General features: G+C 46.5%; 1 protein-coding gene across 4 annotated transcripts in view; it reads left to right on the top strand.

Moving 5' to 3' along the window:
• The window catches only part of LYPD6B (LY6/PLAUR domain containing 6B), a 56,751-nt gene that overhangs the window by 3,171 nt on the left and 25,813 nt on the right, over positions 1-27,767 (top strand). Inside the window, exons 1-2 of one of the 4 annotated variants that reach the window (XM_044304168.1) lie at positions 1,026-1,113; positions 1,414-1,484. The gene's annotated coding sequence lies outside the window, so the exon portion shown is untranslated. Of the gene's footprint in view, positions 1-1,025; positions 1,193-1,413; positions 1,485-19,972; positions 20,030-27,767 lie in introns of those variants that run through there. The other 3 variants (XM_044304169.1, XM_044304170.1, XM_044304172.1) reach the window with 3 other exon arrangements.

The raw sequence follows: 27,767 nt of genomic DNA, 5'->3' as shown, positions 1-27,767 counted from the left end.
AGCAGGCTCGTGAGCTTAGATACAGTTAGATACATTGCAACGCAGAGAACACCTTGTAAGCCTCCATTAGACTACAGGGGAAAGCAGGCTCGTGAGCTTAGATACAGTTAGATACATTGCAATGTAGAGGACAAACCTGTAAGCTTCCATAAGATACATTGGACGGCTGAAAACAGGGTTGTGAGCTTAGATACAGTTGGATACACTGCAATGCAGTAGACAGATTTGTAACCTTCCATTCCACATAACCTTGTGAGTTTAGATACAGTTAGATACATTGCAAAACAGAATTGCCTTGTAGCTTCCTTTAGACAGACTGCACTGCTGAAAACAGGCTTGTAAGCTTAGATACAGTTAGATACGTTGCAATGCAAGAGGACAGGCTTCTAACCTTCCATTAGAATGCTGAAAACTGCCTTGTCAGTTTAGATACATTCGGGTGCTGAGTAGATAACAGCCTTGTATCTAAGCTTGCACAGCAGTGTATCTCAGTGTATCTCAGCTTGCACAGCGGTGTATCTCAGTGTATCTCAGCTTGCACAGCGGTGTATCTCAGTGTATCTCAGCTTACACAGCGGTGTATCTCAGCTTGTACAGCGGTGTATCTCAGTGTATCTCAGCTTGTACAGCGGTGTATCTCAGTGTATCTCAGCTTGCACAGCGGTGTATCTCAGTGTATCTCAGCTTGTACAGCGGTGTATCTCAGCTTGTACAGCGGTGTATCTCAGTGTATCTCAGCTTGTACAGCGGTGTATCTCAGCTTGTACAGCGGTGTATCAGTGTATCTCAGCTTGCACAGCGGTGTATCTCAGCTTGCACAGCGGTGTATCTCAGCTTGCACAGCGGTGTATCTCAGTGTATCTCAGCTTGCACAGCGGTGTATCTCAGTGTATCTCAGCTTGCACAGCGGTGTATCTCAGCTCGCTCTCTAGTACTAGAAACTAGATCTCTGCTCTGGGTGCAGTCAGCGGCTGGCAGCCACGCCCGATTAGGGGTGTGTCCGTACAGACGCCCCTCCCCCTGCTGGCAGAGCAGAGGATCCCGGGGATCGCAGGTTTAGTCGCCGCCGCTGGAGGCTGGAGCTGCCGGAGCCGCCGCCGCTCTAGTGTTGGGGTGAGTGCTCCCCGCGCATAGTCTGGAGGGGAGGGGGTGCATTATACGGGGCCCCTGCGGCTGTCCTGTTAGTTTACAGGTAATGTGCATTCATTCACTGACGGCATGCTTTTACAGTAGGGTCAGTGACAGTAGGACTACAAGTTCCAGCATATTCTCTTAGTTTACACAGTGTGCATTCATTCACTGACAGCATGCTTTTACAGTAGGGTCCCTGATGCTAGGAGATATATAATTTTTAGTGTTTTTTTTGTTTTTGTTTTTCTGCATTTGTCATCTTTTCACTTGGTATTTTGTCAGCCCGGGGACTAATCTTGTGGTGTGACAGCTGCCGTCCATGGGGATGAGGCGCCTGTAAGGAACATTTACACGTAAGTGTCGCAGTTTTTCTTTCTTTTTTTGCGTACAACTAGTTGGGATTCCAGATATTTATTGAACTTTTTGTGCCTTTTAATAAAGTGTAATATACAATTTGCATTGACTTTAATGTGGATAAACAACCACCGGGATCATTTCAACCTGTGGCTCTCCAGCTGTCACAAAACTACAGCTCCCAGCATGTGTCAGGGCATGCTGGGAGATGTAGTAGTTCTGCTACAACTCCTAGCATGTGTCAGGGCATGCTGGGAGATGTAGTTCTGCGACAGCTGGAGAGTCACAGGTTTCAGGTCACTGAATTAGCGTGTAATGAATGGTCTTCAAAATGCAAACAACTATTAAAATCTCATAATACATCTAATAGTCGTGTAAATTAGAGAGTGGAATATGTCGTTCCCCCACTTTGAGGAGCGTCCAATGGAATTCTTTCATCTAGTGAAGGAAAATTGGCGCGCACGCTATTTAAACAAGTTTATTTTTTTTTTTTATTATTATTTTTTTTCTTTACTGCTATTTTATCTATATTACTTCATGGTATCATTTGCTGTGAGACCTATCTGTGATAGGTCGCACAGGACAACGTCTAAAACCAGTTTAAAATCGAGCCACTGGGTGAACTGGGAACAGAGATGCACTTGTTTCCCTCCTGTTCTGCTTCAGTTTGGATTGTGTTGTTCCACTTTTCGCCTGCAGGTGGCAGCGACTTGTCTTCTTGGAGTTTTCCTAGGAATCCATTCTCGGGATCTCCTTGAGTCAGCGACATAATTCTGTGAGCTGTGCTTAGGTTTAGGGGATTTATTGCTTGTGTCTGGCTCAGGCGGTGTGGGGGGTTGGGGAGTATTTACAGTAACTTCTCACTTGGTGGGAGCCCGGATGTAGGAGGTACTTGCAGGTTACTGAGCCCCTTCCTCTCTGCACCAGCGGATCCAGAGATCAGTCAGGGATTGACTCATGGAAGGTGTTTTTCATATGAGAATTCTTAGGCCTCTTTCACACTAGCGTGACGGATCGGCTCCGGGTGCGTTCAGTGAAACTCGCACCATTTTGCAAGCAAGTTCAGTCAGTTTTCTCTGCGATTGCGTTCAGTTTTTTTCCGCATGGGTGCAATGCGTTTTTAACGTGCGTGATAAAAAACTGAAGGTTTACAAACATCATCTCCTAGCAACCATCCGTGAAAAACGCATCGCATCCGCACTTGCTTGATGTTGTTTGTAAACCTTCAGTTTTTTATCACACGCGGGAAAAACGCATCAAAACGCATTGCACCCGTGTGGAAACAACTGAACGCAATCGCAGACAAAACTGACTGAACTTGCTTGCAAAATAGTGCGAGTTTTCCTGAACGCACCCGGAGCTAATCCGTCACGCTCGTGTGAAAGAGGCCTAAGCCCTGAGGCTGCACAAAAGTGTCAGAAATGTGCAAACTGGCCGTTACCGGTGATTTTATACGGAGTAAATTACTCGTTTAGCTTTGAGCTTGGGCACGCTCTCTCGCTCTTTCTCTCAAGCTCTGTCTTGATTACTCTCTCTCGCTCTCTCTCAAGCTCTGTCTTGGGCACTCTCTCTCGCTCTCTCTCAAGCTCTGTCTTGGGCACTCTCTCTCGCTCTTTCTCTCAAGCTCTGTCTTGGGCACGCTCTCTCGCTCTTTCTCTCAAGCTCTGTCTTGGGCACGCTCTCTCGCTCTTTCTCTCAAGCTCTGTCTTGGGCACGCTCTCTCGCTCTTTCTCTCAAGCTCTGTCTTGATTACTCTCTCTCGCTCTCTCTCAAGCTCTGTCTTGGGCACGCTCTCTCGCTCTTTCTCTCAAGCTCTGTCTTGATTACTCTCTCTCGCTCTCTCTCAAGCTCTGTCTTGGGCACTCTCTCTCGCTCTTCTCTCAAGCTCTGTCTTGGGCACTCTCTCTCGCTCTTTCTCTCAAGCTCTGTCTTGGGCACTCTCTCGCTCTTTCTCTCAAGCTCTGTCTTGGGCACGCTCTCTCGCTCTTTCTCTCAAGCTCTGTCTTGGGCACGCTCTCTCGCTCTTTCTCTCAAGCTCTGTCTTGATACTCTCTCTCGCTCTTCTCTCAAGCTCTGTCTTGGGCACGCTCTCTCGCTCTTTCTCTCAAGCTCTGTCTTGGGCACGCTCTCTCTCTCTTTCTCTCAAGCTCTGTCTTGGGCACGCTCTCTCTCTCTTTCTCTCAAGCTCTGTCTTGGGCACGCTCTCTCTCTCTTTCTCTCAAGCTCTGTCTTGGGCACGCTCTCTCGCTCTTTCTCTCAAGCTCTGTCTTGGCACGCTCTCTCGCTCTTTCTCTCAAGCTCTGTCTTGGGCACGCTCTCTCGCTCTTTCTCTCAAGCTCTGTCTTGATTACTCTCTCTCGCTCTTTCTCTCAAGCTCTGTCTCGGGCACGCTCTCTCGCTCTTTCTCTCAAGCTCTGTCTTGAGCACTCTCTCACGCTCTCTCTCGCTCTTTCTCCCTCACACTCTCTCCTGTACTGTAGTACTAATTCACACAAGCACAATCCTTGCGGACGATGTATGAAAATTGGCGCAAATGAAATCTGTCTTCCTCGCCCATAACAACCAATCCGATTCTCCCAATTATTTTTCCCAAGGGCCTTGGCAAATTAAGAGCAGTGACCTGATTGGTTGCTATGGGCAACTACTCCATATTTTTTTCTTTGCACCAGCCGTGACATACTTTCCGGCTGAACATGATGGTGTAGAGGTTCCCCGGACAGACGCCCCGTGTCTTATAAAGTGGGGGAGGGGGTGTCAGTGACGGGGAAAAATAGCGATGTGTGAACCCTATAAAGTGTGGTGCAGATTATGGGGCCATGTGGTTCCTGTCAGCCAATCAGCTGTGAGGGCCATGTCATTTACGTACAAGGCACGTGCGGCTGGTAGGGTTGTGTTTCTTGGGTAATGCGTTAAAAACGCAGCAGCGGTCACAATGCAGCAGAATCTGTAAATGTGGGCGTGTCCCATGGGAGACCTGCTATGGCGCCTTACGTTCGGCCGAGGATGCTAGTGCGGCTGCCGCTCAGGGGTTAATTGTCATTTGTACAAGTACACACAAGGCGCTGAGGAAACCTCCTTTGTGCCTGACACTCCCTATTACCAAACAGTCTGGGGCGGCTCTGCTGGGAGGATGGGGGTTGTATGCTTGGTGTATTGCTGTGTATTTTATACTGTTTAGTACATATTTAACTTCTCCTTTTGCTGCTGGCGCCAGAGGCTCGTATGGGAGAATAATATAACTGTCCACGCGGTCGCTGTGTTTTAAGACCAACCCTACCTCAGACTCAGACACTAGGCCGAAAGCTATGGAGGCGAAAAGGTGTCCATGGCAACCAATCAAATCTCTTCTTTAATTTTGCTTTAGAGAAATGAAAGCTGACTGGTTGCTATGGGCAACACCTCCAGTTTATATAATGCCACTGCTTTTTATACATGAGGCCCACGGAGGATGGGGGGGTCACACACTTTTTGATACTTTTGTAAGGATGTCTTTACATTTTAAAGGGGTTGTCCCACAAAAAATATTCTACAGTTTTCCAACCAGCACCTGGATCTGAATACTTTTGTAATTCCATGTAATTAAAAATTTAGATTTTACTGAATAACTCAGTGGCTATGCTATCTGTATGTTCTTTTTCCTATTTCTTTGTCCGTCTCCCTGAGGTGGACACACATGCTCAGTTTCATCCTTCAACTGCTTCCTGAGCTGTTATAGGGAGAGAGCTGCAGCAGAAAAGACACGCCTCCGGAGCTGTGATAGGGAGAGAGCTGCAGCAGAAAAGACACGCCTCCGGAGCTGTGATGGGGAGAGAGCTGCAGCAGAAAAGACACGCCTCCGGAGCTGTGATGGGGAGAGAGCTGCAGCAGAAAAGACACGCCTCCGGAGCTGTGATGGGGAGAGAGCTGCAGCAGAAAAGACACGCCTCCGGAGCTGTGATAGGGAGAGAGCTGCAGCAGAAAAGAACTGCCAGCTGTCCAGCTCACTGAGATGACCGCACGTGCTCTGTTTTATCCCTCAACTGCCTCTTGAGCTGTGATAGGGAGAGAGCTGCAGCAGAAAGGACACGCCCCATGCGCTGCAGCAGAAAGGACACTCCCTTGAGCTGTTATAGGGAGAGATCTGCAGCAAAAAAGACACGCCCCCCTGAGCTGCCAGCTTAATATAAAAGTAGCAGAGCAATGAATGGAGAGATCTCTGGATCCATGTGAGGTCCAGGGCTGGTTCTAGCTTTGTTAGAAAGAGGTTGTCACGTACAGATTTTTATTTTTATTTTTTACATTCATCATGGATAACCCCATCAGGATTGCGTGCGGATTTCCTGTGCGGAAAATGTGGACCGTAGGTCATATACATTGTATTCTATGAGAATTTAAAATTCCCATGCACACAATACAGATTTTTTTCAGCCCGGATTTTGGCCTACGGTATGGATTTTAAAATCCGCAGCATGTGTCAATTTATTTTATTTTTCCTGTCTGGATTTTCTCCATTCACTTCAATGAGAGAGTAAAATCTGCTTTAAATCCGCACTAATTGATGGATTTCGGATTTCAGTGCGGATTGTCCGCACATAAATCCTGAAAGTGTGCATTTACCCTAATGGTCTATGTTCCGGGTTTTTCAACATGTCGGGCTCTCGTTGACAGGTGGACTTTCTCTGCTCCGCCGTATTAGATGGTCGGATAATGTTCTAATTGGTTACTTGTGTCCTAATTACCCAGACTGTGCTAATTAACGTATTTACAGCCCAGGATTTTCCCACTTACTGTACTCATGAAGCCCATTGAGCGACGTGCAGGATTTGCCACTGCAGACACCAACAATCCCGACACGCCTGATGTCAAAAGCTAGTGTGAGATTAGGCGGCCATTACCATCAGTGTGTATTCACTGTCACACTTGTGATCATGCTCATTGTGGGCGATTATGTACGCTCGGGAGTGACTGGAATGAGAAGAGGCTACTTATTGTAGCTCGCAGGCCTGTAATTGGCCATACTGTGGAAAATTCTATGCAGCCGATAAACGGAGAGTTCCTCTAGATGCAGTTATCGGGGTCTCGGAGTCTCCTGGGTGCGTATAATGGTGACTGTATCATAGCCACGCTAACTGTGTGCGCCTGGTAATTTAGGTGTTTTTTGTTTGGTTCCTCAGGATTTGCATTAGTTTCCTGAGTATTAGATATGGGTTGATTCCATCATTTATAAGTATGGTGTGTCTTACAATTGGACATTAAAAAATATTTCAGTATACATAATTTTCCACTGCTGATTTTTCAAAAAATAAAGCTTTGGAGTAAGCCAAATGTCATCTCCGAACTGCGGGCGCCCTGCTGCGGAATCCTCCCCGACCCGGAGCGCGCCCTGCTGCGGAATCCTCCCCGACCCGGAGCGCGCCCTGCTGCGGAATCCTCCCCGACCCGGAGCGCGCCCTGCTGCGGAATCCTCCCCGACCCGGAACGCGCCCCTAATAGGACTTTTCTATTAGGGGCCAGTTTTTGCAGACCGCAAAATACATACGGTCGTGTACATTAGGCCCAATACTGCAGAATATGGGCTCATGCACGCGAACGTTTTTTATTTCTGTGTCCGTTCCTTTTTTTTTTGGACCCTATGCAGAACCATTCATTTCAATGGGTCTGCAAAAAAATTGAAGTTACTCCGTGTGCATTCCGTTTCCATATGTCCGTTCTGTAAAAAAATCTAATTTTTCCTATTATTGTCCGCATTACGGATAAGGATAGGACTGTTTTATTAGGGGCCAGCTATTCCATTCCGCAAAATACGAAATGCACACGGACATCATCCGTATTTTTTGCAGACTAAAAAAATGCGTTTGGTCGTGTGCATGAGCCCTAAGGAAGAAAATAAATCCTCTAATGTGGACGGGTTTACATCATATACAATGAATGGATTGCCTGATGATCGGAGTATATTCACATGCAGCAGATTTGGTGCAGAAACTTCTGCAAATCAAAACGAGCTCCTTCCATTTGGATGCAGAGTTCTGCAACATGCACATGGATTTCTGCAAGCACCACTCAGATGTAGGGACAGTTTCAGAAATTTCTCCAACAAATCTGAATGTGTGAATACAACCGTACTGTAAAATCCCATTATTCTGGCACCCAGTAGCCCAGCCTGCAACAAAAATAGTCCTGGGAAAATCACGTGATTGTCCGTCACTGGAAATATCTGTGTGGACCCCAAAACCTTCAGGACCTGCACTGCTGGAATCTATTGGCGTCAAGCTGTCGGTGCACAGATGATGCTACAAGGACCCGTCCCCTCTCCTGACATGTCTGTTTTAGTAACCGCTTGTATCCCCCATGTAATACCAATTCTGGAGCCTCTATTCTTATGACTCTATGTGGTGCCATTCATTTATTATTCCTTCTAGAAGTTATGAATGTATTGCTAGCAGTCTGCAGTAAAGGTCCAGCCGGGTGTTACCAGTTGGGGGAGCGTGTCCTAACACAATCTGACATTATCCGTTCACTGCTGCCAGTGTCAGACTGTACAAGGACACAGCTCCAGCTGGACCTTTATTTATAAACGTCTAGTAGGAATAATTGAGCAGCAGAACAGCATGGTTATAAGAATAGAGGCTCCAGAACTGTTATTACATAAGAAATGCAAGTAGTTACTGAAACAGACATGTCAGGAGAGGGGACGGGTCCTCTTTAAGGAATTTTTAAGAGTCAGAAATCATAAATTTTGTAATAAGTGTTGAAATGCAGCCAGAAGGGGGGGGGGGGGTTAAACCGTGTGCAGGTGTTTTGCGAGCCTCTGCGTCCAGGACAATGGCAGACAATGCGCAGCGACAGTTGTTAAAGCGCCCTCTTAGATCAGCTTGCAGTCTCGCGTTCTGTGTTTGCTCTCCGTCCGGAATATGTTTGTCTTTCTCTGCGTTCTTTAGGGCAATCAGACAGTTAACAAGAGGGGCCTTAAAGAGACGGCGCAGCCCTGGGTGATCTGGTGGCGGGAGACAGAGAAGGGTAAGCATAGGTATAGAAGACCATGGTGGTCCTGCCGCCATAGGAATGCGGTAACCTGTGGCATCCGGGCACATCCCGACAAGTGCAGGATTGTCAGACTCTGGATTATCACATGCCGGATTAATGGAATTTCAATATACATTGACCTGAATTTCATTTGACTGACCGGCTAATGTGTATGGCCTCCTCCCGACGGGGGATGAGAATCGGGCATGTTGGCTTTCAATCTCCTGATCCTATTGTTCTCGAGGAGATCAGCTGCTGCAGCTTCCTCCCTGTTCACCTTATATGCTGAGCCGAGCATGCATATAAAAGGAAATTCTGGGAATGATAGCTGTCGGCTGCTGAACGCTGGTTCATGGTATGGTCCTAGCTGTGTTGGGTTCGGACCAGTTATAGGCTATTTTTCTCCAGTGGATGGAGATTCTGCACTGGTCCCCAGTTCCGCAGACCCAGTGTCCTCCCCTCGTCCTGTGTCACATTTTATTGATTCCTGTAAATACTGTAAAGCTCCTTGGAATCTATTCAGATACAAACAAACAGTCACCGAGCAATAATACATTCCTCCAAGATGTGTCACCGGCCCACTCCGCAAATACAGAGGCTGAAAGTTCCCATGATCCCCCGCTGTGACGTCTTCCCTCCACTTCGTGCCTTTCAGTCCGCTCAGCTGTGTCTGCGCACATACGTGTATTCCCCATAAAATAACAAATCCGCAAAGCATTTTGACTCTCTAAATTGGTCATCCCTCTGCTATTCCTCTTAGAAATGTTTGACTAAACTGACAACTGGGTGTTACCATTCCTCTTGCCAAAGGGATGTGTCCCGATACACTGACACTATCCAATTTGTCAGTGTCGAGTTTGTTATACGTTTCCAGGAGGAATAGGTGAGTAACTGCGCGGTGATGCAGAGCCACAATAGTTTTTTATTTTTCATGGGGGATACAGGTATTTACTAATCAGAACTGTCTAGAGGTGACGGGTCCGCTTTAAAGCACAGCTTTCTCAGGAAAATTGTGAAAAGTGTGATTCATATGACATGGGGAGTTTGCTGTTTTTATAATACGGTGCGGAACGGAAAATCCATGGCAAAGCCTTGTGCTAGGAGGAGACTGTGGATTTAAACTGTAGCTCTACGATGCATTGACTTTTTGGATATTATATATAATGGAGGTAGGAAACGGTTAAGGAACAAAAAGCAATATAAAAAAAAAATGCTACCAAAACCGTAAAATTTAAAGGGGTTTCCCTGGAGTAAAATATTGATGGTCTATTCTCTGAATAGGTCATCAGTATCAGATCGGTGGGGTCTGACTCCCGGCACCCCCTGCCGATCAGCTGTTTGAAGGATCTGTGAGCACTGCGGCCTAATCACAGCGCCATACATTCTGTAGTGGCTGTACTTGGTATTGCAGCCCAGGCCCATTCACTTGAAAGAAACTGAGCTGCACACGGGCCCTGTGACCGATGAACGTGACATCGGAAGAGGCTGCAGTGCTCACTGGAGCCCCGCGGCCTCGTCACACAGCGGCGGAGGTGCTAGGAGTCAGACCCCAACCGATCAGATACTGATGACCTATCCTCCAGGAAAAAAAAAAAAAAAAAGTAATTTCATTGTATGAGGCCTCATGCACACGACCGTATGTGTTTTGCGGTCCACAAATTGCAGATCCGCAAAAAAAAAACGGATGACGTTCCGTATGGCATCCGTTTTTTTGCGGATCCATTGTAATAATGCCTATCCTTGTCCGCAAACTAGAAAAAAAATAGGACATGCACTATTTTTTTTTTGCGGAGCAACGGAACGGACATACTGATGCGGACCCATTGAAATGAATGGGTCCGCATCCTATCTGCAAAAAAACGGAACGGACACAGAAACAAAATACGGTCGTGTGCATGAGGCCTGAGACTTTGATGTTTTTGGATTCCTGTTTTAATTAGGATCTTCCAATTTCCTGGCAGAATAACCTTGTATCTTTACCCTGGGTTCAGACCTGAGCGTTTTACAGCGCGTTCCTACGCGCTGTAAAACGCTCAATACGGAGAAACCAATGCTTCCCTATGGGAATGGTTCTCACCTGGGCGTTTTACAGCGCGTACGATCGCGCTGTAAAACGCCCGACGCTCAAACACGTTCTTGAGCTTTTTTTGAGGCGTTTGTCGCGCATAGATATTCGGGAACGCGCGACAATGTGTGCACGCCTGTCTCTGTATGCGCGATTGTAAACGCCCGTACAATCGCGCATACAGAGCGCTCGTTTCAGAACGCTCAGGTCTGAACCCCCTGTTAGTGAAATGTCCTCCAATGTTTGGCAGGAATTAATTTCCAGGCCGCGCAGCTATCTTGCAGCAGCTCAGCGAGCGCAACGCCCTGACGATGAATTATGTATCTTGGCTCTGACAACGCTAGCGCACGAATAGTACGATGCTGGTTTAATGAGGCCCACTTGTCAGCAAGCATCTGTCCTCTTCTGAAAAAAAATCATAGGGGGCCTCATTTATCAAAACTGTCGAAGGGTACTTTCACACTAGCGTTATTTTTTTCCGGTATTGAAATCCGGTAAAGGGGCTCAATACCGGAAAAAACGCATCAGTTTTGTCCCAATGCATTCTGAATGGAAAGCAATCCGTTCAGTATGCATCAGGATGTCTTCCGTTCCGTCCCTTGTGCGGTACTTGACCAGACAAAATCCCGGAACACTACTGCACTCGCCAGATCCGGCATGAATTTCTATTGAAATGTATTAATGCCGGATCCAGTACCAAGTGTTCCGGAAATTGTCGCATCGCCGGATCCGGTTTTCTGGTCTGCGCATGCACAGTTCTTTCTAGCTTTGAAAAAATTTAATACCGGATCCGTTATTCTGGATAATACCGGGAAGACGGAACCGGTATTTCAATGCAAAAGTCTAACGGATCCGGATCTGGAAAAAAAAAAAGATATCCGTTTGCATACGGATTTCCGGTTCTTCTAACGCTAGTGTGAAAGTACCCTAATGGAGCACTTTAAGAAATGAAAGGTCAGCTCTGATTGGTTTCTATAGGCAACTAAGACTGTTTTCCCGTTGGACAGTGTTAATAACGGAGGCCCAGGATTGCGGACGATCTCGCTTTTATGTAGAAAAAACCCTGCCACGTGTAGCAGAAGAACATGCTGCAGATTCTGAAATCCATTGCTTATCTGTTACGTTTCTGATTGTCACAGAGATGACGTATGCATGTGGCAGTTCAGTACGGTTATTTAAGAGTGCCCTTCAGCAGGATCAACCCCTTCAAACCACGCGTACAGTCTTGTAGGGTCGATCACGCTGATTGCAACAATTTCTGTCTTGTGAAAATCCATTGCAGGAACTGTTCCCAAGAGAGAATACTTTTTTTAAATTCTTTATCCAAATGGGGGATTCAGTGCACAGAGGGCTTGGCCTCTGCGTCCAGTCCTTGGGAGGGAGGCTCCAAGGAAACGCAGGCCCTGGGCTATTGAATTTGCAGGTGGAAAATCCACAGCCGAACACGGCTGCAGCGAAGTGGATGAGATTTTATCATCTGCAGAAAACTAACTGCAGATTTTCACTACAGATCCACGTGTCTAAAGTGCAGATTTTGCAACAAAACTTGCAACAAAGATTTTTCCATGCGGTGTGAACGTGGTCTTACACGAGGCGGATCACACATCACTTCTATCTTTTCCTCTTCGCCTGTTCGTAGTCGGCACATACATTAGACTTCAGGGCAGTAAGTCTCTTCCTTAAAAGCCCCTCTAGCAGAGTGAGGATCAACCCTGACGACTTTTGACCTTTCCTCCCTGGATCATATTTTCCATCACAATGTGACACGTTTTCTGCTGAAGATAATTGAGATGCACAAAGTATCCCAAGATCTCCGTAACCCTGGAGCGCTAAGGGACCGCCCGGCTCGGGGCTTCTGCAGAAAATAGCTGGAGCTGACATTTAGGATTTGTAAAATTGCAACAATTTTGAAGTATATTACATTTTACAGCAATAAGGGGGTATTTTTATCAGTAATGCTGCTCTTTTTCACCTAGTGGCAAATAAAACATACAGGAAAGTGGTTGGCCAAAAATCATCCCTATAACCGAGCAGGTGATTTCAGTAGGGGAGTGAGATAAGTAGCATTTCTTATCTTTCACACATTCAGTGTTTGGTCAGTGTTTCATCAGTGATTGATTGTGAGCCAATACCAGGTGTGGAGGCTACACAGAGATAAGGTATGATGGGAAGATTTGCACCTGTGTTTCTGACCTGCACCTTGTTTTGGCTCAGAATCACTGATGGAAATCATTGACCAAACACGGACTGTGTGACAGCGGCCCTAGGCGGAAAGTATTGGAAGGGTTCAAATTTGGGTTGTCCGCCATACACATGGAATTCTTGGCTGACGATGTCAGTGTGTGTGGAAAGGGTAAGGCCCCTTTCACACGGGCGAGAATTCCGCGCTGGTGCAATGCGTGAGGTGAACGCATTGCACCCGCACTGGATCCGGACCCATTCACTTTAATGGGACTGTTCAGATGAGCAGTGATTTTCACGCATCACTTGTGCGTTGCGTGAAAATCGCAGCATGTTCTATATTCTGCGTTTTTCACACAACGCATTCCCCATAGAAGTGAATGGGAATGCGTGAAAATCGCAAGCAAGTGCGGATGCAATACGATTTTTACGCATGGTTGCTAAGGAGACGAGGGATAAGTTACCCGGGACCCCATTTACTTTATTATTTTTCATTATAACATGGAATTCTTTAATTCAGAATGCTAAGTAAAAGGTCCATTGTGGGGCTAAAAAAAATAAAAATAAATGTAACTCCCCTCATCCACTTGATCGCGCAGCCGGGCTCGTCTTCTTTCTTCTTCTTCTTGCAGGACCTGGCTGGAAAAGGACCTTCGGTGACGTCATCGCGCCCACCACGTGGTGAGCACGGTGACGTCAGCGCAGGTCCTGCTGAATGAAGATAGAAGAACCTTCTAGGTTTGTGTTTTTGTGAATCTTCAGAACCTCTTGGACCAGGTTAATGACCATCACTTCTTGGTTGTTCTTCTTGGTTAAACCTTTTCACGTGATCCAGATATTCACATTAGAAGATGATGGAGGAGAGGTAATAGATCACACTTGAGGCTCCTCGTCTCCAGGTCTTGACCCTCACACACCATCTCACCTTGAAGGAAGCAGTAAGCTGAGATGTGTGCAGACTTGCTGGCCGGTGAGAATGTGCCTGGATGAGATCTCAGGCTTTTTTCAGCTTTGCCCGCTTTTCTGAAAGAAAATGAAAATCGCCCTTTATAATGGGGAAGTGCTCTGCAGTTATGCCTCTCCTTCAATACCTTTTTGTTGGTGCCCCTTTGTGGTCTGATTTCTGGTAATAAAATCCCCTTTCTTTTGTGCGGCCGGAGATGATAGACACGCCTTGTTATTCTAGAACTTTTTGACCTTTTCTTTTAGAGGATAAGAGTCAGTTACTGGGGGTCTAGAAATTCCTCCTTCGCACCCTAGGAATTCACTATTTCATAGATTTCCCTCCATTGTTAGGCTTTTTCGCTTCACGAGGCGCGTGCATGAAAATCCTTCTAAAATGGCTTCAGCGCACCAATCAGGACGAGGTGGCGTTTACCTGCGGGGGGCGCAGACATTCAGATGGCAAGGTACCAGACATGGAGCCTGTATGATCTCCAAGTGGTGCCATAAGAAACATACTGTAAGGCTGGATTCACATCACGCTTTTCCCATCCGTTTAACATATACAAAAAACGTATACGTTAAATGGATGCCTCAGACTGATGCCGTACAGTGGCATCCGTTCACCATAGAGTTCCATTGTAAAAAAAAAAGTATACTTTCTTTTTACCAGACTCTGCAGGATAGCGTTCTGTACAGTATTAGAATGTATTGGCTCCGATGAGCCGAAGTTATTACTTTGCGAAGTCTCGCGGGACTTCGCATAATATTTTCCGAAATTGATTTATTCTATACAAAACATTTCCTGAACTCGGGTTTGGTTTCGAGTGGTATCCTGGAATTGAACCAGAGTTCGGGAAATGGCTTTTTACAGTATAAATCAATTTCTGAAGTCTTGCAGTGTGGAGGCACGGAGAGAAACCCCATGGAAGGGCTTTGTAGTGCTTCCGTACCTCTGTTCCATACCGGAACAGTGAATGGGTCTGCATCCGTGATGCGGTGCAGAAATGGCTGGGGCCCGTATATTGCGGACCTACTGTTTGAGGGCCACAATATATGCACGGCTGGCACACGGTCTTGTGCATGAGCCCTTAGTAGCGGTCTTCTCCTGGTTAGGCAGGTGATTCTTTATGTGCAAGCGCCTTTAGCATCCTGCATGAACCGTAGTACTGAGATATAGATCTGCAGGACCTCGCTTAAATACCTGCTCCCCGGCCCACAATAACTTCACCCTTTTCAGATATGAAAGCCGTAATGAATGGGCCATGGGAATTTTCCAGTATTTTAAGCCCCCCTTCATTCCTCCCCCTCAACAATGCAGCGCAATAGTCAGATTTTAAGTCAAATTATTCCAACCTGTTATTAAAGTATAAAATATCAGTAGGAAAAAAAGGTCTTATTAGGTGTTGTGTTGTCTGCATAATGAGGGGCGGGAGGGGGCCTAAAACAATGACCTCCTGTGTGTATCCAAGACAATATATCCCCTGTCGACAACGGTCGCTAGAACAAAGTCCGTCTGGTGTAATGTTCTGCAGGTAAATGGAGGGAGCTGTGAAAAAATGTGTTCACTTCCATATTTTTTTGATTTAGGTCAGAAGGCCACCAGAGAGAAGTGCAGTATGGGAGCTCCACGGTTAAAGAGCCGTCCCCTCCCCTGACATGTCTGTTTAGTAACTGCTTGCACCCCCCATGTAATAACAGTTGTGGAGCATCTATTAGTAGGACTCTGTGCCATTCCTTTATTACTCCTGCTAGAAATGGCTAGCATTTTGAGTGTTACCGGTTGCAGGTGTGTCCCCGCACAGTCTGACTCTATCCAATCAGTGCTGGCAGTGTCAGACTGTGCAAGGGCACCCCCCCCCCCCCAACTGGTAACACCCAGCTTGGACCTTCATTGCAAATTTATTGCCAATTCATTCAAAACTTCTAGCAGGAATAATAAAGGATAGGTCATCAATATCAGAACGGCAGGGGCCAGACACCCGGCAACCCCACCTATCAGCTGTTTGACAAGGAAGCGGCGCTCCATGAGAACGTTGCTTCCTCGTCATTACACTGCCCGTCGTCTCTCTTGCAGCAGCGGCATAGTGTAAGTACAAGTACTGGCTCTATTGAAGTGAATGGAGCGGGTGCTCGTCATTATGCTGCACTTCCCAGACAACGGGCAGTGTAATGACCAGGAAGCGGCGGAGCTGATATTGATGACCTATCCTGATAATAGGTCATCAATGTATATGGCCTGCACAGCCCTTTTAAATCTAAAGTGTCCCCATAGCAACCATACACATTGTAGTTTTCATGTGCTTTTTATTGCTCCCAGCTCTCGTTTTGCGCTGTGGTCACATGACCATGTCCATGCAGCTCTTTCTTGTTTCCTGTGATGTTATATCCATTGGCGAGGCAGTGATAAGGGAGTGTCTATGTAACTAGCTGGGTGGGAGGAGTTATAAACTAGCTGGGTGTTAGGGGCGGGGCTGGAGCTGTGGCAGAGGAAGGAGAAGTGCATCATGGGTTTGGTTGGATACAGGAACAGGAAGTGCTACATACAGGATGGAAACAAACCAGAGGGATTGGTTTGCATGGTGAAAATGGGTCAGGAGGGTCCAAATTGAAAAAGAAAAAGCATGGGGAAGATGTACATAAGGTAAGTAATTACATGAGCTTATCTATTGAAAGACATAGTAATCCGTGAAACCCCCTTTAAGAGCTAGTGGTAGGTCAAAGTAGCTCTGTCACTTTTGGATAGACCTTTGGGAACCCTGATATTCTGTACAATGGAGGGCCACACTACGGTACCAGGCATAGCCGCTCGTTCTGCTGGGGGCGGAGCTTGCCGATGCACTGTGGCCCTTCCAATGGTCTAAGCAGCAGGGGTCCATAGAGTCGGACCCCTGTCGTTCAGTCATTGATGACATATTCTAAATATGAGACTGGCGGAGGAGAACCTACTGGCTTTGTGTGAGCCGTGACTGTTACGTGTTCGTACCCAATATTCACAGCCCCTGGATTAGTCTTCTTACAAAAGCTGGATTTCTTACTCGGGTATTAATCAGTGTGGTAACCTAATACACGAGGGCTTGGTTAAGTGTGACTGCTTCATTCAGCATGAAATTCTGGCAGAGATCCTTATACCACAAATAACACAAGGGTCAAAAATTCACTTGGGCTGCATCTGTAAATATAGGCGATTTTCTGCCGAGCGGCAAGTGTGTTTATAAGCCCGTAATCCATCTTGTATTGTGTGCGAGCTCGGTCACCGCGCTGGGAACATTCCTTATAGAATGAATAATTCATCGTCTATTTAAATGTTTCATTTAATCCCTCTCAGGTGCGCCCTGTTCCTGCGCTGCGCCCTCCTCTCCACAGTCTGATGTTGGCATCTGACTGTCAGGCTGGTGGGTCTACATTTCTAGAGTTTTTTTTTTTTTTTTTTTTACATGGTCGATTTAGGAAATTTCTTCTGTTCCAAAGGGGAACTCTATTAAAGGGATATATAAATATTAGGACCACCATACTAATATGGTGTTGGACCCCCTTTTGCTTTCAGAACTGCCTTAATTCTACGTGGCATTGATCCCACAAGGTGCTGATAGCATTCTTTAGAAATGTTGGCCCATATTGATAGGATAGCATCTTGCAGTTGACGGAGATTTGAGGGATGCACATCCAGGGCACGAAGCTCCCGTTCCACCACATCCCAGAGATGCTCTATTGGGTTGAGATCTGGTGACTGTGGGGCCATTTTAGTCCAGTGAACTCATTGTCATGTTCAAGAAACCAATTTGAAATGATTGGAGCTTTGTGACATGGTGCATTATCCTGCTGGAAGTAGCCATCAGAGGATGGGTACATGGTGGTCATGAAGGGATGGACATGGTCAGAAACAATGCTCAGGTAGCCCGTGGCATTTAAACGATGGCCAATTGGCACTAAGGGGCCTAAAGTGTGCCCAGAAAACATCCCCCACACCATTACACCACCACCACCAGCCTGCACAGTGGTAACAAGGCATGATGGATACATGTTCTCATTCTGTTTACGCCAAATTCGGACTCTACCATTTGAATGTCTCAACAGAAATCGAGACTCATCAGACCAGGCAACATTTTTCCAGTCTTTAACAGTCCAATTTTGGTGAGCTCGTGCAAATTGTAGCCCCTATTTGTAGTGGAGATGAGTGGTACCCGGTGGGGTCTTCTGCTGTTGTAGCCCATCCGCCTCAAGGTTGTGCGTGTTGTGGCTTCACAAATGCTTTGCTGCAGACCTCGGTTGTAACGAGTGGTTATTTCAGTCAACGTTGCTCTTCTATCAGCTTGAATCAGTCGCCCATTCTCCTCTGACCTCCAGCATCAACAAGGCATTCTCGCCCACAGGACGGCCGCATACTGGAGGTTTTTCCCTTTTCACACCATTCTTTGTAAACCCTAGAAATGGTTGTGTGTGAAAATCCCAGTAACTGAGCAGATTGTGAAATACTCAGACCGGCCCGTCTGGCACCAACAACCATGCCACGCTCAAAATTGCTTAAATCACCTTTCTTTCCCATTCTGACATTCAGTTTGGAGTTCAGGAGATTGTCTTGACCAGGACCACAACCCGACATGCATCGAAGCCACTGCCACGTGATTGGTTGACTAGATAATCGCATTAATGAGAAATAGAACAGGTGTTCCTAATAATTCTTTAGGGGAGTGTGTATATATATATAATACACAAAAAAAGTGTGGATTTTTTGGGATATAATTTTTTAAGGCATTCATTGTTTTCTGCTTCCTGTCCTGGCTCTTTAACTTCCACTTTCTTTGGTCTTGTAACACGGCAGATGTTGACTCCATCAGAGCAGCACACGTTACACTAATCAATGCAATGCTCTAATGTGGGCATTTTATCTAGGCCTATCAATAGCACAACAGAGCTGTCATCCTGTTATCCCAATTCTACACCTACTGTTGTCATGAGGATTACCCATCGGGTAACAGTTTTTTCCCCTCACAGCAGCAGTAAACTGACAATGGATTATCTATCTCTATCTAGCTAGCTAAGATCTTATCATTTGTGTTGACTGCTACAGAAGAGAACAGTTTTTTGTTTTTAATTCTCCGTGGTATAGTACTGCCAAAATGAAAAGGAAGTACTTTAAAAAAATTCTATGAACACTGAGTATAAAAATATACCTCTTTCTGATGTAAGAAAACTTGTGCCCATAACTTTCCTAAACCCAGAAGGAGATGCTCATTTGCAGACATCAGCCTGCCCAGTTCATGCATCTTACTGGTCCACACTGGGCGGATGCCCTGTTCGTATGACCACAAGGGGTGGTTTTTCTGCAGCAGAATTTCCATTACTGATTTTGCTGCGTATTTTCGGCAGATTTCTCCCTATGCGCTGCAAAAGGTGAAATATGCAGAGACATTCTGTAGCATAAATTGACATACTGTGGATTTAAGGGGTATCTGTCAGGAGATTTCTACCTATGACACTGCCTATTCAAAGTGCAGAGGGCACAAGCAGTTGCAGAGAGAGCAGAGCCTCTCGGTGTAATGGCGACGCCCCCGTTACTCCTAGAGGCTCATTTGCATATATTAAAACATAATTTTTCTCAGCACTGCGTGCACATATGAATATGGTACCAACACAGATGTCTTCAGCACACATGTAACAGGTCAGCCAGTGTCATGGGTACAAAACTGCTGACAGATGATCTTTAAAGTATTTACTCAATCCTTATGTTCTCTGGGAGATAAGCCGCAGTAGAAAGAGGGGAAAAAGATGGGAGTCTGGCTGAAAACACATGCATCCTCAGCCAACTTGGCCCCAAGATCAGACACCCGAAGAGTTTGAGAGCCCAGTGGTAATTAGAATAGATCGACCAGGCAGTGGGTCATTCCGTGATGAGTAGGAACCAACTTTTTGGGACAGCATCTGGAATCCGAGACTATCCTGACAATGCTAAGATCGTTGTGATAGTTGTGTTACTTTTAGACATAGGTGCTTGGACAACCAGGAGAAGCAGAGGCAGTTCTCACAATCCAAAACTGAAGCCAAAGACCTGCTTCGGCTTCATGTCCTCGTTGAGAAGCTCCAGTGTTTTTGTGTTTTTCCCTCGGCTAAGACTGTGCTACTATAAGTGGATTGAAAGTCACACTATCCGAGCTGTCGATTGTGCTTAGTTAGCAATAGAAACAAGCTCTGCTGCGTTGGACGAGTGCCACCGCCGTCAGCTAACCTCGCTGCCGCACAGGTATGCTGCCGGGGCCGACATCCGAGACTTTTTCTTCCAGGCATATTAGCAAGAGGCTGAAAGCGTCTCGCTTACTGTCAGGTGCGCACAATGACCGGCTTGTTGGGAGAAAGGTAGGAAATGGTCACTTTATGGTTGGTGGCTTAACTAATTTTCCAGCGGAGGGCAGGAGATGTAATCGGGCATCTCATTAAGGTGACCCCGTTTCTATCTCCTCTTGTAATGATGTTACAGGAGCCCCGGAGAGACGTATGGGCTTTGCTGGAGACGGAGCAGGTTAAGTGGGGACACATTTCCCGTAGGACGTTTGTAGCTGGAGAATACTTGTCAGGGCAGATCTGGGGTATGGACGGCGTTGGCTAAGTACCTCAAGTCAGCATTGCTCTTGGAGTTGTAGTAGCTTCTTTTTAAGGTGAGAACATGGGGTGTTGGGATATTGATTTCATGTGCATAGATATATAAGTGTCTGCAGGTGAAATGCTGTATTACACACCGACCATTCAATTTACCGTAGTGCTATAAATTATTATCACTACAGGGTATGAGTCCTGCCTGGTTTGGGGCTGCCTGCTTTATCCAAAATTTTCAATAAAACCAGTAATTTAAAAAATAAATAAAAATAGCTATCATTGTAATAGCTTCCAGAACTGGAACGCTGATCGTTAAAGGGGTTGTCCAGCTTGAGATTGTTATGTAACTACCCCACCGTGGGGCGGACTGGCCATCGACCCCTCAGATAAATTTTCCGGTGGACTGATGCCCATAGGGGCCACCTGAGGCCCTGCTCCGCATTTAATGCTAGGAGCATCAGTTGACTACTGCCACGGGGGCAGATAGTATTTTGTGCTGCTCTGTGGTATTTGGTTCTGCTAAGGTAGTATTTTGTGCTGCACTGTGGTATTTGCTTGTGCTGAGGCAGTATATTGTGCTACTTAGTGGTATTTTTGTCATGTTGAGGAAGTATATTGTGCTGCACTGTAGTATTTGGTTCTGCTGGGGCGGTATATTGTGCTGCACTTTGTATTTACTAATTAATAATGCCTACTTTTATGCCCCGCATTTAGACTCCAGTCCTACTCAGTAGTAATTACCATTTAGGCCCCAGTAGTTATAATGCCCCCTGTTGTGCCCTCAGTATATATGATGCCCCCTGTTGTGCCCTCTGTACATATAATGCCCCCCAATTATGCCCTCTGTATATATAATGGCCCAGTTGTTCCCTCTGTACATATAATGCCCCCTGTTGGTCCCTCTGTACATATAATGCGCCCCTTTGTGCCCTCTGTATATATAATGCCCCCCGTTGTGCCCTCTGATATGATGTCATAGTGAACCTTCTGCACATTTCCACCGTCTTATAGGCTTCAGGCCTAGTGGTCTTCTGCCTAGGACTCTGAATGGTGGGGATTTGAACCATCATCTCCTGCGCCCTGCCAGCCAACTCCAGCTCTCCCTTGCATTTTGCCGCCCCAGGCAACTGCCCCTTTGGATTCCCCCATGCTACACCACTGCATCCAGGTGGGACTCAATACTGATAACTTATAACCTCCTGCCTATTTATCCTGAGCCCCCTGACAGGCAGCGGCCCCCTGATCTCCTACCTATTGTGGGGTGGAGTGTGATCATCCACATGGGGCCATTTGTCAAGCCCTGGAAGACATTGTAATTTATGACCTCTGACTGCTCGGATGCTTGTGGCCAGCATGAGTAACCGGATACTTCTGAAGGAATCTGGACACTGGAGTTGTGCAGCTTCAGGCCGTTCTCTGCAGGCAGGAGCAATTACCCTGATGGATGCCGTATACTGACAGCACACCGGTGACACTCCGAAGGTCTCATTTGCACTATTATTTTGCAGAACAGCACATGACTCCATTTGCTAGACTTATTCACATGACAGTGAAAACTGGCAGTTTTTTAAAGGGCCATCATGGCCATTTTTTGACCGTACTCAGTTCTGAAGGCAGCAAATGGTGGAGGTATCTATGGCATGTTGTACAAAAGGTACCTTTAAAATATGGTGCTGGTCCCACCTATGGTTCCCACACCTATCCTAGCGATATGCCACCAAAGTGCGACATGGGCCCAACCCCTTTAACATTTTGGACACTGTAGCACCTAAACGGCAACAATTTTGCAGCACATTCGGAGATGCTCCTTGTGTTCTGACCTTTTGGCTGTGACCCCATTTTGACTTTGCCTTGACCTGTTACCATAGCTTTGAACCTGTTCTGCTCTTGACTATAGTCCTGATTTGAAACTTGCTTCAGGCTAGACATGGCCTTTAAGACAGCCACTCCCAAGTGTGAAGGGTCACCTGCAAAGGGCAGTGTATAGATGATAACAACATGTAGCATAGTGTGTGCGAATGTATGTAGTGTATAAGTATGTATATATGTGCAGTACGCCGCCCTGCAGGGTGAGGCGAATGGTGAGGTCACAGGGGTAGTTACTAACCGAGGGTAGTTATAGTACTCACAGTCTTTTATATACCCTGGGCAGACGTACAGCAGTGATGGAGAGGCTGGCACAGGGGTCCTCTGGGGCACTCTCGGTGTATAGGGACCAGACCTAATGGTAGGTGAGGTGCTCTGGATGTTGCAGGTTTTTAATGTGCCGGTGGCAAGATCCCTTTAAATTTGTGACGCCAGTGCCGGTAACGGTGGCACACCGATTTATGGTAGGAATAATTGAGGAACACGATGTAGTGGTGAAACAAAACTTCTGTTTACTGAAACAGTTAACTATATACAGTCTTTGGTCAAAGTTCTATATGCGAGAGGTAGTAACATGCAGGCTTTACATCAATTGGCAGGCACAATATTCTTGCAAGATACTCAGAGGGTTAAACACTTACAGATCAGGCTACACTTTTCTCAGAATCCTGTCTGTCTTTATCCCAAGGCCCGTATGCCCTATTGCTGGCTTTATCCTTGGTTAGGGAAAACTTCCTCAGGTATATGTCTCCTTGCTTTAAAAAGATCCTTCTGCCCTTCAGCTCTCTGGTTCAGCTGGAAATCACTTTTGCTCTGCACTGTACTTTGTAGGAACTTAGTTTCTCTCAGGAGGCAACTCTTCCCCTGGTGGCAAACTAGAAGCCTGGGCTATCTAGCTCCATGTCAGAAGCTCCACTTCAGCTGATGCCTAGCTAAAGTCCACCCTTACTTCTGACTCTACACAGACTCTAGACTCCCCCTGAGCTGGACCTGACCATAAATACTAAGGGGTTCCCTAGCTCCCTCTACTGTCTAGGAGGAGGAGGAACTACCCCTAACAGGCCTGGCACAGGTGAAAACATGAAAGCATTATATAAAATAAAATGACCCTGTTCCACAGGAGGTGGGAACAATGTGGCCCAATTGACCCTTGTGTAGTGCCCACATTTACCTAGTGGGACACTACATATGTATTAGTATATTCTGAGTTAATAGGGGTGTGCTCCTCTGTTCAGGATCTTCATTTCTTGACCAGAGTAGAGAGCGGTTTTGAAGAACATTTCTCACTCTGGAGGACCTGTGCCATTGAATGAAAGCACATTGTGTAATGCTTCTTTTCTCCTGTGGTGGCGCTGCAGGGAAACTTAATACTTACTTTCCTATACCCCACAGATTACAGGTGATCACCAGAGGTTCCAGCTTCGGCATGACTTGTGATCATCTTATTGTTGAGAAACTCTTCGAACAAGTTGGGATTAGGCAAAGGAAAGAAGCTGTTTTTAAAGGAATTTTGTTCCCTTTTGTGTGTCCTGTGACTAAAAACCAATCACACCCCCTGCCGGACCTCCTCAGTGGTCATCTACAGGTAGTGAAGGATTTCTTCAGAAGGCGATCAGGTCTCCTGCAGCGCCTCCACAGGTGAAGTAAAGCATTACACAGTGCCCATTGCAACCCATCTGCATAATCCACGCTACTCTGGGGTCCAGCTCCTTTTAATGATGGACGCATGCCAAGTCTATCTACTTACTATAATACATGGGAAGCAGATAGGAATGTAAGCACAATGGGGGGTCATCTGCACTGGTCAGTGAAAACGCAAATCTCGCTGTTTGCCTTTGGGTGTTGTATGGAGGTAAGGGGGGGGGGGGTCTTTGGGTATTTTTAAGTGGCATATGAGGGACTTTCTTCTTTCTTGTGTTTGCACAATTTACTCCTCTATTTTCATCAATAGAGGAAGCAATGGAGCCTTTATTCTGAGGCTTTTGTATGACCCTGTTCCTGTCATAAAGCTTTATTGCTTCCTAAAGAACTGAATTGGATGACAGGCACGGCACCCGCTGATTGTATCCCACCACAGCTGTTCGGCTACATGTCTACCCCTTTGTAGAGATGTAGCAGAGCTGACGTCTGTGATTTCACAATGCAGTATCTCTGTAGCTTCACCTAGGTCTGAGATAGACCTACCGCAGCACAATCTTAGCTCATCACTAATGACCGAGCCACAGACCATTAATGGAGATGGACATCCCTTCTATTAGTGCTGGTCCTCCAGGTTGTGGGGAGGATTCTGCTGTTCTGGTGAATGCATGCGGCATTATATGGTGCCATGGTGACGTGAATGGATATCTTAGTCCCAATGACTGGTGGCAGCAGACGACCTTGGTGATGGGACAACTGACCCGTTGATTTAGGACGGCCCTTACAGGCAATCTGGTAGAAAGCAGGAAGGGGCTTTTAAGCTAGTGGTGAACGGAATGGTTCCATGTTCTCCAGGTTGAATGTTTGGTTTGTTCACCCCTGGTTTCCCAGCAGAACATTGCCCAGTGTATCACTTAGCCTGCGCCAGTTTGTCTTTTTCCCATATTGCATTCTGGCACCATCTCTTCTCCGGGTCTCTGCTGTCTACATGATGTAAAAGAAAACATGGCTCTTCAGACCAGGCCACCTTTGTCCATTGCTCCATGGTCCAGTTGTGATGCTCACCTGTCTATGGTAGATGCTTTCAGTAGTAGACAGGACTCAAAATTGTTCCTCTGACCAGAGTGCGGCCCATACATGGCCCCTTACATAGCCCCTCACCCAACAAGCTGCGATGCCCTGTGCGTCCTGACACCTTTCTGTCTTGGGCAGCAGTAACTTTTTCAACAGTTTGTCCTACAGTAGCTCTTCTGTGGCATCAAGCCTAAGCCTCCCACCCACATCAGTGATCCTTGGGCGCCCATAACCCTGTCACCAGTTGACCGGCTGCCCTTCCTTGGACCACTGCATGCAGGAACACCCCGCTTCCAACACGACGACTTCAAGACCTGACCGTTGACTTGCTGCCTAACCGCTTGACAGGTGCCATAGTAGTCCCTTGATAATTCATGTTATGGCGGCTCAGCGTACAGAGGCTTTTCCTGAAGCAGCGCTGTGGTTAAGCTGCGCTCTCATTTTAATCCGTGCCCTACAGGTGTTGGTTTTTCCCTCCATTGACATGTCATGATATCAGCTGTGACCGCGCGGTACATAATCGTCTTGTAATAATCATCTTGTAATAACAATAGGACGTGAAGAAGCCAATTACGCTTCATTCATTAACCGCACAGTAACATCCGCGCACCCGCTCATAATGTGTGATGACAGGTGATGGACCGCGTGTGTCATCCGTGCAGGGGTGTATGACAGGTGAATGGGTGTCCCCATGTGCCTGTCCTATCCAGACTGCGAATTTATGGGACCTGTTCCTTCCATTTGTCAAGGCTCTCGTACATATAAGAGGAAAGATGGCTGAACCTGCTGATTTTGGTGGGCTTGGGCTTTTGTTCTCTAAGGAGGATCGGGCATGTTGAATTTCATCACCCAATCCTTTTGTTTTCTAAGGGTGCTTTCACACGCTGCAGATTTTTCTTTTTTGCAAAATTTACTACGAAAATCTGTTCCATTCACTTAAGGCTACATTCACATGACAGTTGTTTTTTGCGGTCCGCAAATAGCGGATCTGTATTCCTGTTTTTTTTTACATCCACATCCGTTCTGTTTGTCTGCAAATTTTGTAGGTTGTGTTTCTGTGTGTCTTCAGATTATTTTTGCGGTCCGCAAAAAAAAACTGAAGGCTGTAATTCCTGAAATTTTATATATACAGGTTTCCCAGCAACCATCCGGAAAAAATAAAAAACAGATGCGGATGGCTTCCATTGGTCATCCGCATTTTTTTGCGGACCCATTGACTTAAATGGGTCCGCAAAGCGTTTATTGCGGACAAGAATAGGTTGACTACACCGCAAACACGGACGGGAAACACGGACAGTGGACAACAAATGGTTGACTACACCGCAATTTTAACGGCTCCATAGAAATGCATGGTTAACCATCCGATCAGCAAAAAAAAAACTAAACGGAACGGACGCAGAGAAAAACAACTGTCGTGTGCATGTAGCCTAAGGCCTCATGCACACAACCGTTGTTATGTTCTGTTCCGTGATCCGTTTCCGTTTTTGTTTCCGTGTGTCTTCCTTTATTTTTGGAGAACCACCAGACAGGTTTGCCATGCAAATGATAGGAATAAAACGGACGTGGACGCAGATGACAATCTTGTGTGCCTCTGCGTTTTTTAGCGGTCCCATTGACTTGACTTGCGTTTTCCGCGGAAATAATAGGACAGGTTATATTTTTTGACGGACTGGAACCACAGAGGCGGATGGCAGACAGTGCACTATCCGCATTTTCAACGGCTCCATAGAAATGAATGGGTCCGCACCTGGAACGCTAAAATCGGTGGAATGGACGCGGAAGCAAACAACGGTCGTGTGCATGAGGCCTAAATGGAACAGCAAGCACGTGGATGGTGAATGGAACTGATTCTGCAACAAAATGCACAGCGTGAGAAGGCACCCTAAAGATGTCTGTCAGTGACCTACTGTCCACTCCCCATCCTAACGGAGCATGCATGTACAAGGGAGAATAGCCGTGCAAGCTGCACGCATGTAATTAAAGGTATATAGGTATCTTAAAGGGGTTTTTCCCATCTCAGACAATTTCACCCCTCCGCCAGTCCTGTGTCGGGAAGCATACTCGCCTTCTCCCCACCGCTCTGTTCAGTCCCTGCATGTAAACTTCTGGCACAGACGAGGTCACATGCGCTGCTGCAGCCAGTGGCTAGCCTTACATGACCCTGCAGGGTATCAGCATCATGTTTTCTGCTTGCTGTCTTTGAATGGGAACCTTCACTGTTTAAAATTTTGCATGTGACGGACCCCCAGACGCACGGCTTGTTACAGTACTCCGGGGGTTGCAGAAGTCCTGGACCCCTCTGTAGGCGCCTCCCATCAGACATACCGTGTAAGCATTGCTGATATTGGGCCTTAACTCCATAAATCCTCCATAGGTGGAGTCTAGATAATGAACTGATGACTTTGCATGATAAGTAATCAGCGATGAAGCGACGATGGAAATGTTTATTTTTCTAATCTCGAGTATTGTTCGCGGGTAATCCGATAATCCTGCGTCACTTTATGGACGCCAGCGCTGCGGGCTCACGCCCAGTGCTCAGCCCTCTGTATATTATACTGGGACTCGGGTAGGATTTAGATACATTATCATTGATTCTCCAAAAGCTCAGGTTATTGTAGCTGATAACCCAAAGTGCGCCTGTTAACTCCAAAAACCGCACGCAACGTCCTCCAGGCGCTGTCAAATGTCTGCGGGGGCCATTCCTTATCGTTATATTATACCGCAGAGGGACCCTGGATATGGCTTAGTAAATACTGGCGTTCAGTTCTGCAGCATCTTTTCTTAGTTCTGTTCCTCTGTTGTTCCTCCTAGAAAATGAATATAAATGAATAACTTGACCAGTGAATGTTGCCCTTCCCCTTGTCAATGAGGTAAGTCAGTCCCTAGACAGTGAGTGCTCCATATGGAGCCGGTATAATGTGTA

This window comes from Bufo gargarizans, chromosome 8 (genome assembly GCF_014858855.1).
Source record: "Bufo gargarizans isolate SCDJY-AF-19 chromosome 8, ASM1485885v1, whole genome shotgun sequence".
NCBI classification, from domain to species: domain Eukaryota; kingdom Metazoa; phylum Chordata; class Amphibia; order Anura; family Bufonidae; genus Bufo; species Bufo gargarizans.
This window is presented reverse-complemented; position numbering and strand designations above follow the sequence as displayed.